Genomic DNA, 26,069 nt, shown 5'->3' on the forward strand with positions numbered 1-26,069 from the left:
AGTGAAAGTAATATTTGGATCATACTTTGATAATACAGCAGAAATGGCAGCCTTAAACTCTTTATTGTAAGACCAAAGAGACCAGAGCCGACAATAATGTCTCCGACAGCATTCTTAGAAATTGTGATGCATTGTCATCATAAGATGTGAGGTACGAAACATCCTCTCAAATCCATTGCATTTTTTGCTGTCTTATACCTGAACTAAGGTATCATGTGAGCACTCCACAACTCTTTCCAGAGCACTTGACAACTCTATTTGCACCAAGGATGAGGGTGGCAGAAGGAGAAAAACAATGTTATGACAGCAACATCTTACTGGCAAAAGCCAGAGTTAAACAAAAATTGCAGACAGCTTATGAAATATCAGGAAATGAAATAATGAACTGTTCTCCAACACATTGTCAACAACTATGTGGCTAAAACATACCACAGGCCCTGTCCTAAAGCTTAGAATTTTGTAAAATATACTTTTCAAACATAAATAACCCCAGACTGCAGCAATTAAATACAGTACTTATAATTCCACAATGTTATGTAACGGAAGTATCACCAAAGTAAACATTCAGACTCAAACTGTCACAAAAATACAAGTTTGATAATTGCAAAGCAGAAGTTATTCCTAAATATATGCAATACTCTTTCTAGCAGATGTAAGATAAATAATTTGCCTCTCACAAACCTGTGAAAATCAGCAAAAAAAGAAAGGCAAGCCTCATTTTCTCCATCAATAACTATTCTAAAGCAAATGTTCCAATTCATCAGACACCACAACAACTGCAAACTCTGACTGTGGTCCTATACAATATGCTAAGAGGTTTAAGAGCAGAGATATAAGGCAGTAATCCCCTTGTTTTGTAGACTCACTCTAAAAATACCCTGCAGACTGTCAGTCACTAGTGGAAAGCAGGTCTCCTTAACACTTTATGTGATACAAAGTGAGATGAATCACATTATCTATAATAACTGAAAATAAGCAAAAGTTTAGCAAAGAAACACTATCTATGTCTTGTGGAAAGCAGTTCAAGTAATTCTGCTTTGCAGCTCATCTGCAAACATGTGAATAATTTTAACTAACAAAGCCACAAAGCCACATCATTTCCAAGTGAATAATTTACATTTAGGGCAGCTAAATATCAGACAACTCGACAGTTTTCAAACATGAACACCTCGGTTTAAAAGGTATCTTTACAAATACATGCTGAATTTCAAAATTAAATTAGATATAAAGGAAAGTACAAAAACGGCTGAAACAGCCAAATAATATGTTCTTGAATCACTCAATTCCCCAAACTGCAGCTTAAAGTTATATGTGTCAAACCCAAGAAAACCTCAGAAAATAAATGCATTTTCAAAATTTAAAAAAAAAATCTTTTACAAGTAAAATAAGCATTTTTACTGGTAGATCAATCACGAATCTTAGGTTCTTACACTGCACTTACTTCAGTAGTACCTATGGGTATTTTATAAGCAAATAATCAGTGTTGACTAGACAAGGCCAAACATCTGCTGCTTAGTATTAGACAGGGTTGAATATAAATTAGTCCATCACACCTGTGTGCTGTTGACCTAATCACTACCTACTTACTGGGAGTTCAGAAACATATGAACATATGACTGTATTGTTTGGTTCCAACTCTTAGGAGAGAGCAGAAAGAGCAGACAAAATAAGCTACAGATCCAGGGCATGCATTTCAGGAATGAACTACACTCTAAACCACATTACTAGGAGGATATATTTTAGCAACATTTAAAAAATATACTTGTCTTCATAGTGAAGCTTTACCCTTGGTTCATGTACAGTGTTTCACAAAAGTGAAAGCCAATGCATTTTGTACAATTGATCCTGCAACACTGCTGTACACCAGCCCACAGCAGCCCAATCCAGCAGTCCACACTAAGGAAACATTTGGAGCAATAAACCATCAGTTTGTATCAGCTTTATGAGAAGTCTTCAGTGGGAATGAATAGCAGTGCTGAGTCTGTCAGCAAGTAGGGTTCAGGTACAGAGAAACGAGGTAAATACACAAGTAACAGAGTGATCAGATAGAAAACTGGGAGGTAAAAAGGGCTCTCTACCAAAACCAGTGATGTTTATTTCATTCATGTATGTTCTCAAAAGAAAACAGTTCAGCACCTGTTTACAGGTGATGCAAAATAGTCTGGAATAGATGAAATTGATTTTAGAAATACAGATCATCTCACAAGAAGAAATCATTCTGTCATGAAAACAGCAGAGAAAAGCACACGGAGAAGAACAGAAGAAGAAAAAAGCCACCTTAATTATATATAATCATGAATATGAATTCAGCTACTACCACTGTCTAGGAAAGAGACTCATGTTTAGTCCTCTAAAAATGTAATTGTCAAATAAGCAAATAAGAATTATTATGAAAGGAGCAGAGCTAAGCCAGTATAAGACCAGACTGCACTCAGCTACAATACCACATAGTTCTTGCAGTTAATATACCCTCTCTGAAATGAAACTGAAAGGTGCAGGAAAGTAACAAGGATAAGGAGGATAGCAAGGACTACTTAACATCATCTGCTCAAGGACAGATTAGATACATCAAAGGCCTTCACCTCAGTAAAGCAATTTTCTAGTGGGGAATGCTGCAAAAATTATAGGATCATAATTTCAGAAAATGAAAAGGGAATTATGATTTTTCCAATTCTTATGTTGTAGAAACTGTGGAAAAACAACACAATTCTCCAGCAGTCCAGGTTTCAATAAAAGAGTATTTCACTTCATGATACGAAATTAATTAGGACAATTCCTAGGTCTGGGAAAGTTTAAAAACTAAAAATAGGAGAGAATTAAAAAAAAAAACCAAAACCAAACCAAAAACTAAACCACCCACTTGATCGAAACTTCCAAAGGTTGTTGAAACCTATAGTGAAGGTGCAGCTTTCCATGGATGAAATCACCCAGTCCAATCTGACCAGCTGGAAAGTTTTACTTCATGTCTTAATCTTCTACCCTTCCCCAGGATCCAACACTGACTGTATCAGAGAGAATGACTGTGCTGTGGAGCCTTTGTTGTGAAGCAGCACAACTCCCAAGCTGGTGTCCTTCAGGGCCAGGCCAGCTGGCCACACCTCCACGCTGCAGCTGTCACAGCACCCCGGAGGAGTTGCTCATATCCAACTGCCCCAGTGCAACCAGGAGCTACAGTGGTAAGGACCTCCTCTCCCTTCCCCAAACACACACAAGCAGAAGTTTCTAGAGCTCAAGACATTTCAATTATATGAATTTGTATATTCCCAGACAGCTCACAAAATTTGAATTATTGTGGCAATAAGCCATGGGCGCGCTAGTCAATCTCAATTACGCAATGAAAATTAGCTTAAAGTGGCACGATGTGTGTCATTCACAGGGTGACAGATGACTCCTTGTTATACCATTACTGCACTGGGCCCAAGCACCCCAGTCAGTCACTGCCTGGCAGCTGTTACAGGGCAGTTCAAGACACTTTAATAGCTCCCATCCTCCACAGTTCAATATAATTAAGGCACTCTTATCTGTGGGTTTTCTTCAGCTTGTTCATGCTAAATCAACCACACTTTTGACTGCAGCCAATGCAAAGAAGGAGGAGGGTGAGTGACACAAAAGGTATTTTTAATATTAATTTATAACTCAAAGTGAAACTGTGAAGCTTTGCATCAAGCTTTTCTGAAAAAATGGCAGGTTTTAATAATAAAAATGAGCCCAGAGAAAAGATACACTAATTTTTTCTGGCTGTCAGAGTATCAGAAAATCATTTGATGATCCTTCATTAAGCCTAACAACAGAAAAAGTTTACTTTCATGTAAACTTTAGGGAAAATACTTTTAGAGAACTCACTCTGGTGTCCAGCATAGCAACTGTGGTTGACTTTTCAGAATATAAAGTAAGATCTGTGTAAATAAAAATTTTTATAGTAGGAATTAATATTTATATTTGTACATCTGCCCAGTGCTAGTTTTGAGTTGTTCTGTAATGTTTCTCATAACTCTTTGCAAAACACTAGAAGGAACGAACAGAATTATTTCCCAAATCCATTTCCTTTACACAAATGTAATCAAATCAGAAGCTAGCTTAACAAAGTTAAATACCACCTATAAATTCTTTTAAGTACACAGAATGCAACGCTTTCTGAATTCCTTCACCAGTCAAATACTTTTAAAAATATTTTGTACCCTCTGTAGAGTCTAATACAAGCCACATGTTTCATCACCCACAGAACAACTCAGAAAATTTAAGGAATCTGTCACCATAGTCTCTATGAGAGGTGTCTAAACAGAGACTTCCAACACAATTTCAGCTTGCTGGTACCATTTTGTATCTAGACAACTAGCATTCCTTATGACGACACAGTACATAAAACCTCACTTCATGCCTAATGTTTCCCAGGTCTGCTTACTGCAAAGCCTTAAGACCTAAGCACAGCTTCAGTGATTTTGAAAATTATATATAGCAATATAACTAAAGAAATATCTTCTATAAGCACTTACCTTCATAAAATCCTGGTGTATATAATTTTGGGAAAAAACATTCCCCAATACCAAGTGTAGTAGACTCAGTTACCAGAACAATGTGCATAAGACAGTAGGAAGAATATGTTCACTTGGTGACTTTTTTCTTTTTCCCTCAGATTCTGCCATAGTACTTTTCTTAAAAACCTCTCTCTTGAAGCTATAACCATGACTCGATGGATATTTAAAACCACACCCCCCAAAACAAAAAACAAACAAACAAAAAAAAAACCAAACCAAAAAACCCAAACAAACAAAAAAAACCCACACCAAAAAACCAACCAACCAACCAAAAAACACCACAAAAAAACCAAACAAACAAAAAAAAATAAACAAAAAAAACCCAAAACCCCCAAACCTATGGGTTGAAATAAAAGAGAGATTATAAAGTCAAGTCCAATATGGACTATAAAAAGTTTCATCTGGGAGCTTAGGTCATTTCCTCTCTGTACCTCACAAGACAATGTTTTTTTAGATAATTTCAAGTGTTACTTTTAAAGAACAACCCCACAATCTGAAATTTTTATACCACTATACCAATTTGCCAGAACTCCAGTCAAGGCTGGTTTTCTCTTTGTTCATGGCAACAGACTTGAAGCTTCTCAGACCTAAGCCAAAACCTTTCATCTTATTAATTTCAATGTTTGTATATTATCAGTTGAGGGTAATAGCAGAGAGGAGGGAAAGGACGATCTCTACGGAATTAAGTGCTAAAAGGATAAATCAGTCTGCATTTAAAGTTTGGGGTTTTTTGGAAGAACTCCAAGTCAAGTTTTTCATATCTGCTCTTACAAACAGATGCATACTTCCGTCCCCCACTCCCTCTTCCTATCACTGGGCATTTAAAGCCTTTTGCTTATAAGGATAGTAACGTTGGTCTTTATGGAGGCAGTAGACAGGAATTCGACTGCTATTGCTACGAAAATCTCACAGGCACTGTTTTTTTAAACACTGATAATAATCTCTCAGACATTTCCTTCCACAGAACTTACCAGATTTCATGATGATCACTAAAATTAGTAACACATTATTTTTGACCAGCAATAATGTATTATGAACTCACAATTACATGCTCAGTGAGAATTATCACATAAAGCTTGAGATGTCAATAAATCCAGGGGTTCCTCTCCAGACTGTTTTAACTCCCATTAAACTCAGTGAAGAGAAAAAAAAGTTCAGTTATACAAACCCACTTTAAGTACACCTAATAATGAAAATATATTTCTCCAAATAAGTAACTCTGTATACATCCAGTGAGATGGTTTCTACCCATTTCACTTAAATCAAATTGATAATCACAAAATTCCTTCCTGATAATGAAGATTTTTTAATGCAAACTTTAATCAAGAAATGGAAGAAATATGTTCATTTCTCTAACAAACTAGTCAAAATATCTGGTCTTTCCAAGACCACAAAAAGATTTTAATTCCAGCCTGTAAACAATATTTAAACCAGCGGGGGAAGGTGTGTATGTGAATCTCATGTCACTACCTGAGACAGACTGCTCCAAACTTGCAAAACTGCTTTAACTACTAAATGAACTGAAAGAACTCATGTCAGCATTTTACCTTCTAGTCAAAATTAAGTCTATGGTAATTCAGAACACAGGTCAAGTCTTTGGCTTATAATATAATGGATTCAGACTTACTGTACCACCTTCCTGGTGATAAAATACTGGAATCTTATTTCAATTTTTTTTCTGTTAGCTTTCTCTTCCCCATATTAATTCTGCTACCATTTAGGTTTTATTATCTCTTTCAAGATCAACACAAAATTTCTGCTACAAAAAACAAACATGCATTAAAAGCCAGAACAAGCCTTTGCATGCGTGCGTTCTTCACAAGTTTATTCAGATCTCAAAATGAGTATTAAGAAAAAGGCCAGAATGTGCACTCTAATGCAAACAGTTTAAAATAACATTTACATAATAATGAAAAACCTCCACTGAAATTGTCTGTAGAATCTTGAAATTAAGATCAGAAATGTTCCCATACTCTTAGTCAGTAAGACACAGAACACTTATTACTGCGAAGAAGTTTAACGAACCACTTTAACAGTTAACATTAAAAGACAAAGTTAAAACATGCATCTCAAAATGCCAGTACTGCCTTTCAGGGTCCCAGTTTATCTATACCAGGAGCTAAGACCATCACCTTCTTCTATGAATACCAAAATGCCATAAATATTCATAAAACTTCTGTCTCACCATTCCTCATAAACGGTTCTCCCACCTAAGTGATTCCAAGCTACTATGTTTATTTTAGCCCCAATCTATAAATAAATGGTCCATTTAAGATTATGAGCATGAAAATATCATGAAAAAGTGCTTTTATTTCAAAAGCTCAAATGCAACTATAATTATAAGCAATATATGCTGAATTAAGTCAGAAACTTCTCAAACCATCAGTAAAGTACATTTTGTCAGCTAGGGCTGCTAAGAACTACAGAAATATTGCATATTGCACTGCAATTGAGCACCTATTAATTCTCTTAATAATAATTATTATATATTCTATATTATATAATATGTAAATATTATATATTATAATATATATTAGTGTATATTATATATTCTTAAATATATATAATATATATTTATGTATATATTACATATTTAAGAATAAGCTGCCAGCTGAGACATGGACAAAAAGAGAAAGGTGTTCATTATTCAAACAAATTGAGCTTTTGGCTATCTTTTTACAGTTGTTCAAACCCAGGAAAAAGTTCAACATTAACATCACCCTGACCTAGAGAGGCAAATAGTTTTGTTACTGGTATAGAAATTACCTTCCTCAACCTTGTCATGTTCTTAAGCAAAGTAGGATGCTGTCTATAATATGTGGGATCACACTTCCATCTCCTTCAGAAGGTTAAATGAATTCCACAGCTACTAGCAAGTCCTATTCTCCCAGAGTGAGATCAGGCTGCCCAGGAGTCAGTACAGGACTACAGGCAGGGCTGCCAACAACAGTGGCAATTCAGCAGCTCCAGTGATGACAACAGTCCTCGCAAACACATCAGTCTGACTGGATAACGTCAGCTAGGCTAAGAACTGTGAAACCTACAGATTCTCTCACCTTTCTAAACCAAGTGTTGTTTACTACAGTAAGGCAGCTACAAGGATCTGCTCCAACACATTGAGTTTGGTGGCAGAAAGAGAGTCCCAAAAAGTCCACTGCCCTAAGTAATACATGCCGGAAAACCTCATGGCTGCAATAGCCTCTTGAATTGTAACACTGGCTGTCATCTTCCCAACTTTAAACTGCATGGCAAAGGAACAAGAAAAGTCCAACAGAAAATAATGAGCAAAATTTGTCTTCATTCTCAAGTCTATCACAGCAACCAATGAAGCTTCCAGCTCAAAGACAGAAGTATCATCTGACAACCCTGAAATCCTGCACCAAAAGGCAGCCTTTCCATATCTGCAGCACAGTGCACTGTTACCAGTCACTTCTTAAAAACCAGACACAGCACAGAGCAAGTGGCAGAAAGTAACTAAGGCATCACTCACTCAAGTTTCCCCAGAATAATTCAGGTTCTACCACTGCCATACTGAGCATTGCCTGCTGATGGATGGTCACAGTGGCAAGAAACAAATTTCACTTCTGGTATGAATGAGTTTGACATAGATGCAGTATGAGCTCTACAGTCGGGGCAAGTAGGAAATCATGCTGCTGCCCAGGCTGACAGACGAAATCATGTGCCTTGTGCTGCCATCTTGGTATGGAGAACATCACCTCACTTCCATAAAAGACAGCTGCTTCCTGGGGTGTCAGCTGAGCTGGGCAACAGAAGACAGGATGAAGAGGAAGGCAGTCTAAAAATGCCTGCAATGGAACAGCTGGCACCCAGCAGCAGGGCAGGCATGATATAGGGACTTGGTGAAAATGACACTGGATATTGTGCTGCCAGATTCACACAACCATAAATGTCACAACTGTGTTATCTTCACCAGTGACTAGTCACAGAGTCCACTGATTCGAACAGGACCTTGAATAAACTCCATTATTCTGGCAGGTGACTGTAGCACAACTACTCCATTCATCGATCACCATTCTTAACAGTATACCCAGCCTTCCCTTTCGAAGTCCAGAAAACTTTCAAGATGTAAATCCTTACAGAATGTCCAGTTCCCTCTTATACAATAGGCAGCATATACGTTACTGACAATATAGATAACACCATTTAGAATGCCATTAATATTATGTGGAAGAGAACACCACCTTCCTTCACAGGGAATCAATTATACATTCCTTAACTACAATTCCTCTACATATATTAAACTTCACCTTATTTATTACATTAACAGGAATGGAAGTTACAAGTAGGGGATGCAAATAGTGACTTGCTGACATAGATACTGAACTGAGGTAAAATGTGAGTGTATTTTACTCTAGGAAAATCAGATCTCCTAAGAAGTTGGCATTATGTGTCACTGAGATTAGTTTGGTTGGTTGGAGCATACTAATAATGCTAAGGTTGTGGGTTCAATTCCTGAATGCGCCATTCACTTAAGAGCTGGACTTGATCCTTGGGGGATCCTTTCAACTCAGACTATCTTGTGATTATCCCTTGCTGATGGCAAGTTCTATAAATCTTGACCACAACCCCTGGAGGACTAAGATCACCTTATATCCCTTTGTGATGACCAAAGGCACATGCTTCGCTTGGCCAGAAAACATCAGCGCGCATGGCAGAACATAGAAAGTCCACTCAAACTGCACCATTCTTCCAGCAACTTTAGCAATCTTCACCCCTGGTTAACTGATGACAACTTGCAAAAATACACCAACACAGCTCTAGCAAACCAAAGGCTGTCTACAGCAGAATGGCTAAAGACTCCCTACCCTTTCTAGGATTCTCCCTACCTTTTCTAGCACTTGCTAGTACCTCACATTATTTCATAAAGGTCAGATTTAATTCCAAAGGCTCATCATCCATCAGGTGCACTGCAATTATCTGTATTACAAAGCCACCCTTCCACTCTGTTTATGGTTTGCACTGCATCTTCCTAGCTCAAACTTCACCTCCTGAAATCATCCACACAACAGCATCTTACCTGCAGTTCTCTTACGGTGCACACATCGCACAAACAAACAGCAGGTCTAAAGGCAGTGCTCTCCTCCAGTGGTATTACTTTCTGGAAAAGGAAAGAATTCTCAGACAAGAACTACAAAGCTTCTCATCTCTCTGTAAGGGGTCTTTTTCAACATCATAGCAGTCTAACCACTGTAGATAAGACATACTAGAAGTATTTATATGAAGCCTTCCCTTCTAAAAACAAGCATAAACACACAGCTTTGCCAGCAGTGCCACTTGAGAAGTTAGATTCCCGTATCACAGAACTTCTATAAAGCAGGAGCAAAAAAAGCCTAATAGCTATTACATGTGTTTCTCCAACCAATTTAGTCTCATGACAGTAAAATTATGCAAGTGTCTACAGGCATTTGAATCACATGCCTCAAAAAGCACTGCTGGAAGCCACAAACCACTTTTTCTCAAATTCACACTAACCATATTTAAGAGTAACGCCAAATTAATATTTTGCAGTGGTCAGGCAAAGTTGATGAACTCACAAATATCACCCAAAAGGATCAATCATCAATGCAATAACATGTTCTTCAGTTATTTACACTCAATATTTTACACAATTAATGCTTCTTCAATGAAATCCATCAATTTGCAAAAGTAATAACAGCTATTTTCAAGGGCACCCTACTTCAGTCACTCCTTTTTAATTAAGGATAAAGTAAGTATTTTAGCAAATTCAGAGTCCTTATATTGTGCCCTCACTGTCTAAAAGAAAACACTTTACAAAGGAAGGGGCCACATTTGCAAAAGTCAGGTTCTCCTTTTCCACCTCTCTCTGTCATGAAATACACCCACTGGAAGTTGACCACCAGCACTGTTTACACAGGGATTATATAAAAACATCTTTATAAAGCACACAGTGTCTGACTACACAAACAGACTGAACTTCCTCAGCCCTTCCAAGTCTTGAGTCTGAACGATGACACCACCATTGAGTGACAACAGTTTCCAGTACACTCATATTCACATTGCCTATTTATTGGAAGTTCCTTATCACCAGAATGGGTTGCAGTCCACGCATCATGACTGACAGCTACAGTGGGTTTTTCCACATTCAGTTATAGTTTTCTTTCTTGTACTTGGTCCTTCTGTTTTCAAGCTTAACTCAAGGCTGAGTCCTGTCTTGGTCCATCAACTTGCATTTAGAAGCTTCTCATGATTAAATATTACTGTCATTTTGACTGGAAGTAGACTTACTGAGGTTACAAGATGAAACCCCCTTAACCCTGAAACTACAGCAGAAATAATAGGTTGAAATTCAGCGTGCCCTGGATTCTGAACCCCAAAGCTGACAGCAATCACAACTACATAAATTTTTATTTCCAATATTTTAAAATATCAAGCTAGTAATCTCCACAGGCCTTTTTTATTCCTCATATAACTTCTCTCCCCCTAAATTATTACAAAAAAGAAGAACTAAAGATGAAGGTAACAGCATAATTTCAGAGTCCGGAATTAAAAGCTTTTTATAGCCTCTAACATGAACTTCTAAAATGCAACAGGCTGCTGTAACAAAGCCAAGATAACTGAGGTTATCTTGGATTGTCCTACAACCACACCCAGGAATGCAATGCATGCCAAAACTCCACAGTTGGTCACAGATATGGGCGCAGGAGGAATCGCAATGTGCACTGAGTCAATTTCTCACCGCTGCAATAATGCATTGAGGCAAGCTTGCTATAAATATCCAGTGCTGGAGATACAGGAGGAGATTGGAGCCTATGTGGGAGACCCAAATACTAATTACACGCCAAGCAAAGTTTCAGCAACACAAAATTAAGGAATAAGAGGAGATTCAGGAAATGGCCTACTTTAAGGCATACAGCCTGCATGTTCTGAACTCTCACAAAAAACAGAGCAACCAAGAAATAAGGCCGGAGAAGAAATCAGAAGTTTGGACTACAGAAATTTTCCCTTTGTATATTACATACCAGTGTATACAATCTTGTTATTGAATTTATCTTTTCTGCATAACACAAGTAAAATTTGTGGGGAAAATCAGATTAAGTAGTGAGACAAAAATCCCAAAAGATCTGACTGACCACGTAAGCTAACTTCACAGAACATACCTAAAACTTGCCCAAGCTTAAGATCATATTCACAGTTGAACATACAGATACATGATCTGATGCAGTTTTTTCAGTTAAATTGTCTTACTCCCATTTTTTTGTTGTTTGTCAGTTTGATAGGGAGAGGAGGGTGTTACTCTACTAAGAACTTTTTTACTTTTCAAAATATTCTCTAAGGGTAAGTGCCTTTTCTACTAAAAATTATTTTAAAGATTTTGTTACTGCTGCATTCCTCTTCTAGAAGCCACGCTGGACTTACAAAACAATATCTGAATAGAATAAAAAAACTTATGTCTTACAAGAGTGAAGACACCTAAAGCAAGCTTGTAAATTTTTTTCCTAAAGGGGTAGAGGGGTGTGGATGGTGCAGAACAGGACTATTTGACACACTAATTTCCCTGATGCTGGAAATAAGGTTAGAAAGCATTCCTAAAATATTTTACAGTCTTGAGGCTCACAGTAGGAAGCTGCATTTCCTGCTGGATAATAGTATTATGTTGCACATAAAAACAGTTATGTCAGTAAAATTAAAACAGCTACAACATGTGAAGCTCTCAGCAGAGCTCCCATTCTGTTTGAAGGGAGACTCCAGAAGGGACCAAGGGAATTGCAATACACCAGCAAGAGGGATGACTGAACACCTCTGTAAACCGAAGCATCCCAGGTTGATGACCATCATGTGAAGTTAATCTATGATCACTCCGGTACAAAATCAGAACCTAGGCCTCTGACTCTGATTCTCCTTTATACAATTACTTTGGATATGGGAAGGAAAATAAACAATGTACTTTTTGTAGATACAGTTGCCCAGAGATTATGGGAGCAGGCAACGTGTGTCAGTATTACTGGATAAGCATTATGCCACAGGTCTGAAAAGAAAAAAATTAAGGAAATAAAAACTAAAAGATGAATAAAAAGAAATTACTTCATCATTGGCACAGTTATTGCTAAGTGACACCTTATCTAGCTTTTACAGTGACTAATTATTGACTGGCATCACAGAAGAAATAGATTTTGAGTAGAAGTCTGAATATTAATAGCATTAATGAGTGCGATGTTTAGAACCAAATCCAAGCAAGACTCAAGTCTTCAAACCAGAGAAACATTTAAATTTATCTACTAAATACAATGTAAGAATACCCAGTGTTTATTTATATTTACGTTATAATACATTTTAAAGGTTCAAACTTTCAACATATCAGTATCTAGTAACCTTTTCTGAATCTATTTTAAGTGGTTAGAGACTCTCCCTATGCATACAATTAGAAGGATTTTTAAAAGATCTCACTAAAGTTAAAGATTTAGGTTAAGATGAGTTCTGAGAATTTGAAAAGCAATTCTACATTATGTTCTCAGCTATATTAGGACATGCATTTAAAAAAAGGAATAAACTTCCTGAGGATGCCCTGCAATTAATTTATAATCTTACACAGAATCTCTTAAATTTTAAAGCTCACAAAATCTTAAGACAAAAAGATATGATATCCAGTTTTTAAGAAATGATAGGGAAATCCACAAGCCTAGTCCAAGCAATAAACAGATTACACTACCAGTCAAAGAAAGGAGAACTGACAGAGTACATTGTTGTGTTTAATTCAAACAGAAGTGCTAACAAATACGTCCTTCAAGAACTTGAATCCAGTCCACCCAGGATTCAAAAACTACAAAACATTCATTTTTATCTACAGTATTAAGTTGTTGGTTCCCATAGCACTTTACTCACCATTTGGAAAAAAAAAAAAAGTCTGTTGTCTTAAGGACTCCACAGATTACTACCCACACAGACTTGGCCAATTACATTACAGACAAATAAATCCAGATGATATAGTTCTCCAAAATTCTCCAACGTAAAGTTCTGCAAGAGAGAGAAGGTAAGGCAAGAATGTAGCTGTGACACAGGCTTCGCTGGACAGGCTGCCCTGAGACACTCCCTGCAAATTCTCTTCGCCACCCACATCCCCTCACATTAGGCATCCAGACGTGACACGCAACAGGAAGGGCCTGGGCAGCCTTCATCCTGGGTCAGGCACAGTGAAACACTTTGGGAAACTTCAACCAACTGCACGTGGTCTCAGTGGCTCATCCAGGGTACCTAACTGAGATCTGTGAAGCACTGCGTACACCAACCAAAGCCACCTCCAGCTGCCTTGTTCTGTGCAGGTTCTGGTAGCACATGCATCAGTTCTGAGACTACAGAGTAAACATTTGCTAACAGACTACTACAGTCACAATACCTTATGAGAACTCAATCAGAAGCAGTAGCTATATCCTGCTATAGGAACTAGCTCAGCTTACTGTGGCTGTCATTTATTACGTTCCACCAGAGTAGCAACTCAGATTATACACATAAAATTTAAAATATAACCTAATTAACCCCCCTTTTTTTTGTTCCCTGCAGTTAATATGCTCACAAAGTCCATCCTTCCATGACAGAGAAAGGAAACCAGTGGGTTTTAGCAGGCAACAGTCCTCTGCTTGGGTACCACAACTTCAGTGAAACCTTCTGCAACACCTTGCCGTTAGTGGAAAGCCTGAGCAATTGCATCAGTAGGACAGGCCACTGCAGGTGCATCATTTCCTCTGCATCTTCAAGGCTTATGCAAGGTTTTGCCAGCTCTAACTGTGGTCACTGATAACATAAAAAAACTTGTAAAAAACAACTGAGAAGGAGCAGGGTGAGGTCCAGAGTGAAACATTTGGTTATGTACAGTGTGTAGTATGTTTAGTTCTACAGACTGGATTGAGTGTTATTCATTAGTCCTACATTAACTCATGGCATTCAGTTTGTCTTTATGACTGCTAGAGCTACTCTACTCTTCAGCACACACCTATAAAAATAACTGTGCAGAGACAGGATCCCAAGGTGTACTAATAAGACACTTACAAGCCTAGACAGCAGGAAGTTTCAGCCTATTCCAAAGGAGCTTAATACTTAATGGAAGCATAGAAGCCTACAATTACACAGCTAAGTCCCAATATACGTTTTTTACAAGATTACAGCTGGAAAAATTCACCTGTCCTGAGAAGAAGCCAAAAGGCAGAAGCAAGATAAAGGCAACCAGGAAGGCATTCCCAGAATTCCTCCCTTCAACGTTGAATTACCGCAATCACCAGTGGTATTTACCCCTCCTCAGCTCCCACAATATATTCAGTCAACATCGTTTACCTAGTCAGTAAAGACTAGAGCAAATATCCAGAACAAGTATCTCTGGAAAGGCAATCTATAAATACTTAAAGTACTTTTTTTAAACTTTTTTTTAAGCACCCCCCCCCTTGGCTATATATACCATGGTTGTTTGATAGTGGTATATGTTAGCTTCTGCATTTTTGTCCATTTTTCTTAAACAAGCTTACTTATTTCTATTGTGCCAAGTACAAACTGATGCTTGTACACTGGACTAAATGTAGAAAAACATCACTCCCATTCAAAAAGTAGAAGGGAACTTGATCGACCTGAAAAGATGCAGTTTGAGTCCCAGCCAGAAGTACACTGCAAAATTTACATAGATGGCAATTGTGGATGCCAAGGGCAAGGAGTGGGAGAAGTACTAAGTATTCTTTCATTTGAGAATGCAAAATTCTTGCAGTTACAGAATTTTAGTTGAGTTTTAGGCAACACTGTCCAACTACTTCCCAAAACTTGTGGCAACAGGGGTACTGACTTCAAGATGACATATTTATAGCACACAGAACCCAGATATAACCACTAATTCTGTAATTAAACACTAAAATAAGATGCTATTATGAACACAATGTCTCTGGCAACGTACCGCATTCAGATGGACACTGAAATATCTTTTAGATAATTGAACTTGATCTAATCTGGAGTTGGTATTTCCTGGCCAATGATGACTAACTCTTCTAAACCATTATTAAGTATCAGGAAATACCCACCCCCAACATCAATCACTATCTAAACATACACAAAAGTATCACGTTTTGAACATCTTCACTCATAGATAAATATCCTATAGGCAAAAGTGAGGGGAAGAAAAATGCTTTCCACCAGTCTTCAAGTAACCAAAATACAAAATCAAGTCCTGACATTAATAACAAAATGTGAGTTATGGTCAGACTTCCAGCTCACTTTTACTGTTTCACAACGTAACACAGGGCTCTCCCCCAGTAATCACACTCTCTTCATTCATACATACATAAAAATGCTACCAGAATTAAACTGATCCAAAGCACTGCCATGCTTGGGCTAAGAGGTTAGAGAAGTGCTTGCACTAGTACTGTGTGTACTTTGTACAGTGAGGACACTGCTCTTGCGCAGCCCTGCTGTGCCCTTCCCTCCCAGCTTCCCAGGTGCACTGCCCTGCTGAACCCACCAATTCCAGTCCTCAGCAACCCATGCAAAGAGGAGAAACAGACCAAAGAGCCTCTGTGCAAACTCCAGCCTAAAGGAGAATCCATGCCTTTTCATCTCATTTTCTGTTCCATTAAAAACAGCAGAGGAAAGAAAGCACTTCTTAGCTAAAAACAAAGAAAGAAAGAAAAAGAACCCATGGTAAGTGAAAGACAACATCACATTTATATTCAGGAAGGCTCGGGAGTGGACAATTGTCCTCTTCATTTCTGTAGAAACCCAAACTAAAGGCTCTCAGTAGGAAAGTCACAGCTCTAATCCTCTCTTCCCCATCTCCCTGAAGGTACTAATAGAAAGTTTCCATCACAGTAGTCAACACATCACTATGTTGTGAATATTAAATCTAACCCAAAGAGACTGCCATAATTTCCTCTCCTATCCTTTTTTTTCATCTTTTTTCCCCTTTAAAGGGAAAATATTTGCTTTAAAACTGCCATGAGTGCACCAAAACTATTTCTAATTTACTTGGAATTACAAAATAATTTTATCCCTGATGAAATTGCTAGTTGCTATTAATTACTCTACTATTTTTCTGTTAGAATTCTACATACTTAGCTTAAGTTGGCATGTGGTTTTCTGCAAGTCAACACTTCCTAATTAAATCCTAAAGCTATCAAGTATCAATACTTAAAACTTCTACCTTGAAGCAAATCTACAGTTTGTGTATCAAGAATAATTTTGTTTCAACAATCATTCTGGTGAGTAGAGTCTACTGCCTGAATAAAGCAGCTTTTTTTTTTTTAACATGAAAAATCAAACCTCTTATGAAAATTGATATTCATTCCCAACCTTCCTCCCAGAAGAGCTAACCACTTATCAAACCACTACATTAGATCTTCTGGCAGCTCTTTGAAATGTAATCAGAGATCAGACTTACACTCAGATCTTTGGGGGAAAAAGCCACTATCACCACAACACAGTGCACACACACACACAGAGTTCCCTTCATAGCTTTATTTTCATTTACAAAGACAGCTCTTTTGCACTCATCTGAAAACATGTTACATGTCAGTAGTAAAATGGAATTCAGCCTTTTTTGGAGAAAACTTTCAGGGTAGATTTTTTGGACCAACACCCCCATAAGCAGAGTGCTACACCTGGGAAAACACATTAAACTGCTGGTTCAGAATTCACTTTGCAGGCCAGCGAGCAAATAAGCCCCATCTGCATTAGCTGGCATGATACCTCTTGCATTCCTTGAGTCAAGTAGCTCTTGAAATATTACATCCATGCCACTGAAATTAAACTAACGATATTTTTTTCAAACTGGGAAACTTACATAATCAGCAGCATTAGCACAAGTAATCCAGAAGCAGCACTCACTTAACACCAACTCACAGTACTGTAAGGACAGAAATAAGCTGCTACACAGAAAAAAGTTCACATGAAAACTTCCAGCAGAAAACAGCTTTAAAAACAATAATAAAAAAATCCCTACCAACCCAGCCCTCTAATTCTATTATAAAGGTGTCTAAGTCAGTCTATACAGATGTGAAGGATATAAATTGAGAGTCATGATTTGGGGGAGGGGGGGGGAGGAGAAAGAAACAGAAAAAGGTAAACAAACGCAAACACTACCAAAAAACCACCCTGAGCAATTATCTTGCTATTTAAAACAGCTGTGTCACATGGAGTAAAACAGCCTGCTAAACTGTATCTACAAAGCAAGGGTAGAGTTTTAAACTAATTAGTACAAAGGTCTTCAAGCAATTGAGTTTTCATAAATTACAGCTTTGCACACAGTTCAGTTTACAACGTGGACTTTGTAAAGATTTGAGACTTTCCTAGTGACGTGCTTCTGAGTGCACAACAATATGAGGAAGTGCTGTAGCTAATACCCCTCTTCTCTGCAGACAATCACATATCAAAGGTGCATCATTGTTTAAAATGGCTCCAGTTCCAAAGGGTGAAGATCTGCTCCCTGTCCTGTCTTGACCTTAAGGGAGGGACACACTGTCCACCAAAACATCCTGTCAGGAAAGCAGTAAGTAGTGTGCAAATGTGGAGATTAGGATAATAAATACACTTTTGCTGGTTACTTATTTTGGCTTTCAAAAAAATTCTTGTCAAAGAACATAGAGGCTTTTCTAACCAAGTCTTGTCCACTCCAGAAATCCTGGTGAACATGTCCACTTGGCAGCTGTAGGGTACTAGAAACAATGTATTTGTGAAGCTCCCTGCGTGGTAGTCTTGTGTGAAAGTTTTCATAGTTACATTCATTCTCTTTTGAAGTTACATGTTTCCTGAAATTGATTTAGCAGAACAAAACTGCTAGTAATTATTTACTATTTCTTCCAATATAAACACTTGGAATTTATGTGAACATAGCCCAGGTCTGTTCACGAAGGAAACTGTATGCACCTGTTTAGGAAAAAAATGGGATGTTTACTGCTTTGGGGGTTTTTTCTGGGTTTCCTTTTTTAGGACTGCATTCCCAAACCTGTGAGGAGATGCCCATGACATAAGGAACAAGGTCAACAAGTATTTTAATCAGGTTCATTTTTGATATTTCTTAAGAGTGGCACCAAGTCCTTACAGAACAAGCTGTTTAGGTCAATAATAAACTGCAGGGTTCCTAAATTAACTGGTAATACTTTACCAATTTCTCCCCTAAGAAAAATTACTGCTTTTTACTGGTCAAAAGGTCTTCTCAAGTACAAAATTAACAAAAAGACTGGCCCAGATTACTTGAATGACTACTTTAAACATGGTTTTACTGTGTTCTTATTATCAGGCCTTTATATTTAGCTACCAGTGCTCCTAAGATGGAGCAGTGATCTCTGCATTTTTCTTGAAATTTATGCAAGTGGAGAGCACTCAGCAAATAAGCAAAAATATTTCAATCTTTTTTAGTAAAATGTCTACTGAAAACTACATAAAAGCTTAATTCAGGTTAGTGCTATAAACCCTAACAATGTTTACTGGAGTGAGACAGGTGGTCAAGCCTGTTCTCATATTTAGCTCAATCCCTAAGTGTAAGCAATTAGTTTGCATCTCAAGATACTTGCATTTGAAACTGAGATGTGGAGGAAAATAAACCTGGCAGATGAGATCTCAAACACTTAATATGTTTTCCTACTCAAGCTTTTCATAACTTAGATAAAATGCATTACCTCATTTTTAAACATCAGATTAACAGCTAAGAATTTTTGAGAGAATGTAATTTTGTCAAATAGCAAAGAGAATTGTGCAAGCAACACACAGCAAAACCACAGAATCAAATTTGAGCTTGCATAAATTAAACCTAGTTCAAACAGTGAAGCTCACTTTCCTACTGTACTTTTTTACACAATGACAAAGCAAATCACACAATCGAGAATGAATAAACCAGATGTTACAATTTACAGAGTCTAGTTACACTCCTTACAATGTATACACACCATTTTCTATACAGTAAAGCAACACTGAGATCTCCATTTCTCAGGAACCAGAAGAATTGCAAAGTTCACAGATGCCATTTTAAATAGCAATGAAATATGTTAGTACATGGAAAAGATTCATAAATATATATATTTTTAGAAAGCATTGCTACATTATGAGCTGCTACTTGGGCTTTGTACAAACTTGCAGGAAAAAAATACCCCTTCTTCAAAGAGATGTTACAGAACTGTTTTGTTTTCACTGTATTTTTACCACTCAGCTTCAATTGCACTGAGCAACCTCTAAGTGCAAAAGTTAGTTTTTGAGATCCAATTTCAGATTGAGCAAAGTCTATCAAAAGATTTTCATAAACTCCTGGATTGCTTACCTGCCTGTAATGCTGTGGTTCTCATATTACACTGTGCCATAATTACTTCTATTTAAAATGAGAAACCAACTCTGATTAAACACTTATCGTCACTTTAAGATCTTCAACAAACTACACTACAGTTATGCTACTGTACACATCAGGGACCTGACCACCATCTCTTTAAAAAAGAAAATCAACTCCATTTATATTCCTCCTTGAATCTAGACATCTGGAATTAAGTACATACATGAGGAAGAACCACACAGCTGCAACTGTATAAATATTTTTCTTACCAATTCCCTGCCAAGAGCTTCTCAAAATTATAAGATCAATTTCACAGACAAGAAATAAAACTAAGATCACACAAGCAGAAAGGCTTTTAGAATTTGGGTACTCCTATTTGGCATGAGAGGTATTCTAGGGCAACATACAGTCTCATCTTGGATCACATTTTCCAGATTTTGCTTCCTATGAACTTCTGGGGTGGAGCTGATGTCTCCTTAAACTGGCATAATGATTATCACTGATTTTATCATAAGAATTTCTGGCATCCACTTCAAATAACAATCCAGCAGACAACACACATTCCAGCTTGCATTATTAGGATTAAAACAGGAACCCCTTTCTATTGATATACTCCCTCCAACAAGGGTTAGCTAAGCAATTGCCAAGCTGATTGCAGCTGATTACAGCATGATGATGCACAGACACTTAGGTATATTTGTCAGCTGAAATGCTGCACCAATTTAAGTCTTCAGAGGTTTGATTTATAAATAAGCTTGAGAATGCCCCTTTGATAGAACCTTGGAACCCCTAAAGCATCTGGAACAGTATTTCTAGATTCAGAACACTAAGAGCAATGATTTTTTTTGTTCACCTCCAGCCAAACTGACTGCATTCTGCCTTCTCATACAAACTCATGATACCTGTGCAACTTCATTATGGAAATTAATACATATGGTCATCTATCACTGATGCACTAACAAAATTCATTCTTTGCACTGACACATCTGCCAAGCCAGATAAGTAAAAAGTTAACCACAGAAGCCTGCAAAGGTGTTGTGTATATAGATCAACATCTACATCAATTATTAGTGGCACCAATTCTTTGGCACTTACTCTTAGCATAATCACATTAATCAAAGTTTTGGGCTTGGTTTGGTATTTTGCTGTGGCTAAACAACACTGACATGCATTGGTATTCCAGAGACTGCCTATAGTTTAGAAGCCTGCAATGGCTTTTCCTGTCATACACCACCATTCATGAAAGAACAAAGCTATGGAAGGATGTCACAGTTTCAGACCACAATAAAGACACACTACAGCAGACCAGCACAAACCTCATATAATAGAAATTGATACACACCTCACATAATAGAAATTGATTGTTTAGTAGGGAAGAGTATAATTTGTAGCACAAGTTTTCCTCCTGAAGTGTGTGAACTATTATGTTTTTAAGATCACACAGAGCACTGATGCTACAAAGCTGTTGCTTTTCACTCCTTTCAAACAACAGTAGCCACATCAGAGTATCACTTTATATGGTTTATGAAAACCACCCAGAATTCACACAACCCCTACGTACTGTGCAAGTTTGGCCATGACAATCGATACATGTCATCTTCGTCAAGTCCTTCTTTTGGATTCCAATTTCTTGTACCAAATGCTTTACATAGCATCACACAAGATGCTTAATATACACACCAACAATTCCATTAAAGCTATTTTGGTCACCATAAACATAGACAATTTACGAGTCTGTTCCTAATCTTCACCCTCAGAGGTTTTGTCACTTCACCATCCATTTCTTTGCAACCATTAACTACAGCTAAAACATTTCAAAAGATGAGAACTGTGAACAAGATCTTGAAAGAGAGGTGCTTGAACAAACAGCAACGTGAAGCAACAATACTTGTTCTGAAGACTTAAGGATAGCTGGACAAGATGTTGCATTTTCATGAAGAAATAACTTATAAACCACATGAATTTGTGGCATCAGGGCTGACGGTAAAGACTGTGAGACAGCAACACAGGCCTAGAGAGCAAGAGCCCTGCAAATTTTCAAGGGGCAAACCATTATATAAGCTGTGATTAAAACCACTTTCAAATTCCTTGCTTCACTGAACTCTGACATCAAGTAACATTTAAGTAATGGTCCAGAGCTATGAAATCACCTCGTCAACATTTCGAGTATCCTTAAAATGTTTCCATTTTGTTATCACAGTCTTCTCTAGGACTTTGATAGTTCTCTCCTAACAGTTTTTGCATATTTTGGCCTGATCACCACATGTAAATGGCAGTATTCTGCTCAAGGCAGAGTACAAGCAGTCTGCCAGCAGCTGGCAATGGTGCAAGCAGTGCAGTGCAGGGATGATGATGCTGGAATGCAGACACCCTTCTAGCAGATTTGCCTGCTGAACCTTTTTGAACATGAGATTCCTGTCAGCCCATGTCTTCAGCCTGCCAAGGTCCCTCTGAACGGCAGCACAGTCATCTGTTGTGTCATCTGCTCCTCCCAATTTTGCATCATCTGTGAACTTGCTGAGGGTGCACACTGTCCCATCACTGAGGTATTAATGAAGACAAACAGCCCAGGCCCTACTATCAACCCCTAGGGCACACCACTACTAACCGGACTACAGCTGGACTTTGTGTCACCACTCACAACCTTTCGAGCCCAGCTTTTCAGCAAACCTGCAATCCCTTTCCCTCTCTACTTAGCTAGACCAGATCACATCAGCTGGATAGTCAACAAGGATGTTAAGGAAGAAAATTATAAAAGCACCGTTAAAGTCAAACAGTACAAACTTCTCTGTTCCCCTCCACCAACCCAGTCATTTTGTCATAGAGGGCTGACAGGTTGGTCAAGCACCATTTCCCCTCCTTAAAGCTACAGTAAGTATTGCTAATCATCATCTTGTCCTTATGTTTGGAAATGGCTTCACAGGAGAATTTGCTCCATCATCTTTCCAGGGGTCTAGGTGAGGCTGAGTAGTATGCAAATCCCCAGACCCTCCTCCCCTTCTTAGAGGCAAGAGCAACACTTGCATTCTTCTAGTCCTCAAGAACAGTCTTCTATTATCTCAATCTTTCAAAAATAATTCAGAGTGGTTTTCCTACGATATCAGCTCTCTAACCACTCATAGCTGCATTCTATCAGTTTCCATGGACTTCCTTATAGCAAACTTTTTAAATGCTCTTTACTTGGTCCTTCTCTACTGAGGCTAAATCTTCATTGCTCCAGACTTTCCCACTAGTCTCCAAGGCCTGGGACTTCAGACTTCAAATTCTACCAATAAAGACCAAGGTAAAAAAAGGCATCTAGTACCTCAGCTTTTTCCCTGTTGTCTTTAATCTCCCTCTGGCTGCTGATGTATTTGCAGAAGTCCTTCCCGTTGCCCTTCATGTCCCTTACCTGAAAACTGGGGTCCAAAGCCAATCCCAGTCACACCTTTTCTACATTCCATTCCTCATGCACACAACAAGCAAGAGGTGCAGTCAAGTTCAGATGGAAAAAAGGGCAAAGTAAGGGAAAAGGCACTTCTTGACAAACTTTTTACTGGGTCTACTGTAATACAGCACGAACAAAACATGGAAACCATAACCAACTCTCAACTGCCTCGCTACTCTCTTTAACCTTATGACACAAGTATCATGCTAATGATGGCTAAGCTTGCTCCTGCAGTCAAAAATACAGCCTGACTGGCAGATATGGTAAGACACCAAAATGAGCGTGATTGGGCCGCGACACAGGTGTCTTCTCAACAGTAGCACAACCTCCCTGTTCATAACTGTGATGAAAGTGAATTGTTACTTTCAGGAAATCTAAATTATGCATCCTGGTGGTTATGTATTCTGTGTTTTACATTCTACAGCTCTTTCATCTTATGTATTAACCCACACCTTACGGCCTGCCCTGCATTTCTAAGGCAAGGCAATGTCATGCATATGTGAAGAGCTGAAGGGTTATTTAAACAACTCACTTGTTCTGGACAGTATGCATTAAAGATCTCTGACTGTACATAGCAAACAACTGAGTTACCAACAAGCACATACTAAAGCCAGCTTTACGCCACAGGATAGAGAATGCTGCACTCACATACAAAGGGTGGTAAGAGCAGTTCTGAGAACTGGAACTGTACTTTAGGGCAATAGGCTGGTTTAAACGAAGTGTCCGAAACAAACACCAGCAGTAAAAGCTGTAGAGAAGTAGAGACTCGCTGATATTAATAACTTGACATCTGTCAAGACAAAAATGAGATCTTTACACTTAGAAAAAGCAATGCATTTCCACAACTTCAGCTCATATTTCAAAGTGATACATTATTTCAAACCTAAGGCTAGGTTAGCAACTAAGGGTGATAAACAAAATCCAGCTTTGCAGAAGTCCAGATATACTTTTAGTATGTCCAGCTAGAGGCATCTCAGCCACTCTATGCACTGTCTGATGTGAGGCAACTCTTAAAGGCACAAGGAATCTAAACATCTGTAGAAACAACAACAAAAAAAGAAAAAGCAGAGGAAACCAACAGTACGTCCTTAACCAGTTCCTTCTTAATTTAGTGGCTCCCTAACTGATTTAACAGGTTTTTTTTAAAGCCTTTGAACAAAACTTTAATTAAATCTATTCAAAAACAAGCACCAATTTCAGCTCAGTGCTCTAGGTAAAACTCCAGTGCATTTACAAGTATAATCAGCTCAGCGCAGTTCTCCCTCTTTCCCCTATAAATACAGCTACTTACGTTTGACCCCAACCCACACTAAAACTCAAACATCCAGCCTGCAGCTGTTTCATCTACTTCTTTTTCACAACCTGATCCACAGAAGTAGAAAGGCAAATGAAGAAATGTTGGCTGTGGTACCTTCAGAAAACAGTCAGAAAGGTTTTTTTCTGTCTGAGTGTGGTAGTGAATACAAAGATCTGCCTAAGCAAATGCTTTTACTACTGGAAATGCATCATACCTGCACAAATCAGCACTTTATTCACAGAATCATACAATAGTTTGGGTTGGAAGGAAGCTTTTAAAGTTCATTTAGTCCAACACCCCCTCGCAATGAGCAGCGACATCTTCAACTAGATCAAGTTATTCAGAGCCCCATCCAACCTGGCCCTGAACACTTCCAGGGATAGGGCATCTACCACCTCTCTGGGCAACCTGTTCCAGTGTTTCACCACTCTCACTGTAAAACACTTTTTCCATACGTCTAATCTAAATAGACTCCTTCAGCTTAAAGTCATTACCCCTTTTCCTGTCACAACAGACTTTGGTAAAACGTTTGTCTTTCTGATAGTCCCCTCTGAGTATTGAATGCTGCAATAAGGTATACCTGGAGCCTTCTCCAGGCTGAATAATCTAAATTCTTTCAGCCTTTCCTTACAGAAGCCCTTTTAATTGTCTTCGTGGCCCTCCTCTGGAGTCACTCCAAGAGGTCCATGTCCTTCCCTGTGCTGGGGACCCCAGAGCTGGATGCAGCACTGCAGGTGGGGTCTCACCAGAGCAAAGCAGAGGGCATCATCAGGAAATTTGCTGAGGGTGCACCTGATCCCTTTGTCTATGTCATTAATGAAAATATTAAATAGCACAGACACCTGAGGGACACCATTTGTCACCAACGTCCTTTGGGACACTGAGCTGTTGATTGCATCCAGAGGGCAGTGGTCAATGGCTCAGTGTCCCAATGGACATGGGCAGCAGATCGTTCAACCCATCAGATTTAAAACTCAATGGAATAGGTACCAAAACAAATGAGTAAAGAAGAAAACCAAGATATTACGAAAATTAATGTTATTTATTTAAATTTTATTCATTTTCTAATTACTATTAACATCCATCCATTCAAAAAGCAAAATTATATCACTTCTCAATACATTAAGTGAAAATCCAGCTATTAACATGAGACCTGTAACATCTCAAGCAACCGTAAAGCCAGGACACTCAAAGCCATGTCTGTAACAACACAACTCTGACCAAGCATTTGAAAACCTGTCTTGATTTAGCACTGTGGGCCACACCCCTCAGCATTTCACATGTCTAAAACGGCGTCTGAGCATGGAAAGCAGAGACTGCTTGCATCTCTACAAGTTATTTCTGCACACACCAAGGAAAAAGTGTGATCAACTGACAAGAGGCAATTTTGTTAGAAGATTTTAGAATAATTATTTTTGTCCATAAACTAATGGCATTTACTAATTAGCAGATACACAACTCCGTTAGAGTCACAGTATTTAGGTTTTTAGCAAAACATGCATTCAGAAAAAAAGCTTCAGCAAAGCAAGAATCTTATTGGTGATCCAC

General features: G+C 38.2%; 1 protein-coding gene across 12 annotated transcripts in view; it reads right to left on the minus strand.

Annotated features, from left to right (window-relative positions):
• Nucleotides 1-26,069, minus strand: part of NUMB (NUMB endocytic adaptor protein) — a 92,277-nt gene that overhangs the window by 41,962 nt on the left and 24,246 nt on the right. The window contains exon 2 of one of the 12 annotated variants that reach the window (XM_085062259.1): nt 9,574-9,654. The exons of 10 other annotated variants lie outside the window; for them this stretch is intronic. The gene's annotated coding sequence lies outside the window, so the exon portion shown is untranslated. Of the gene's footprint in view, nt 1-2,860; nt 2,880-9,573; nt 9,655-26,069 lie in introns of those variants that run through there. One more of the 12 variants, XM_085062260.1, reaches the window with a different exon arrangement.

This window comes from Lichenostomus cassidix, chromosome 5 (assembly GCF_008360975.1).
Source record: "Lichenostomus cassidix isolate B80296 chromosome 5, HeHo_3.0, whole genome shotgun sequence".
Lineage (NCBI taxonomy): Eukaryota > Metazoa > Chordata > Aves > Passeriformes > Meliphagidae > Lichenostomus > Lichenostomus cassidix.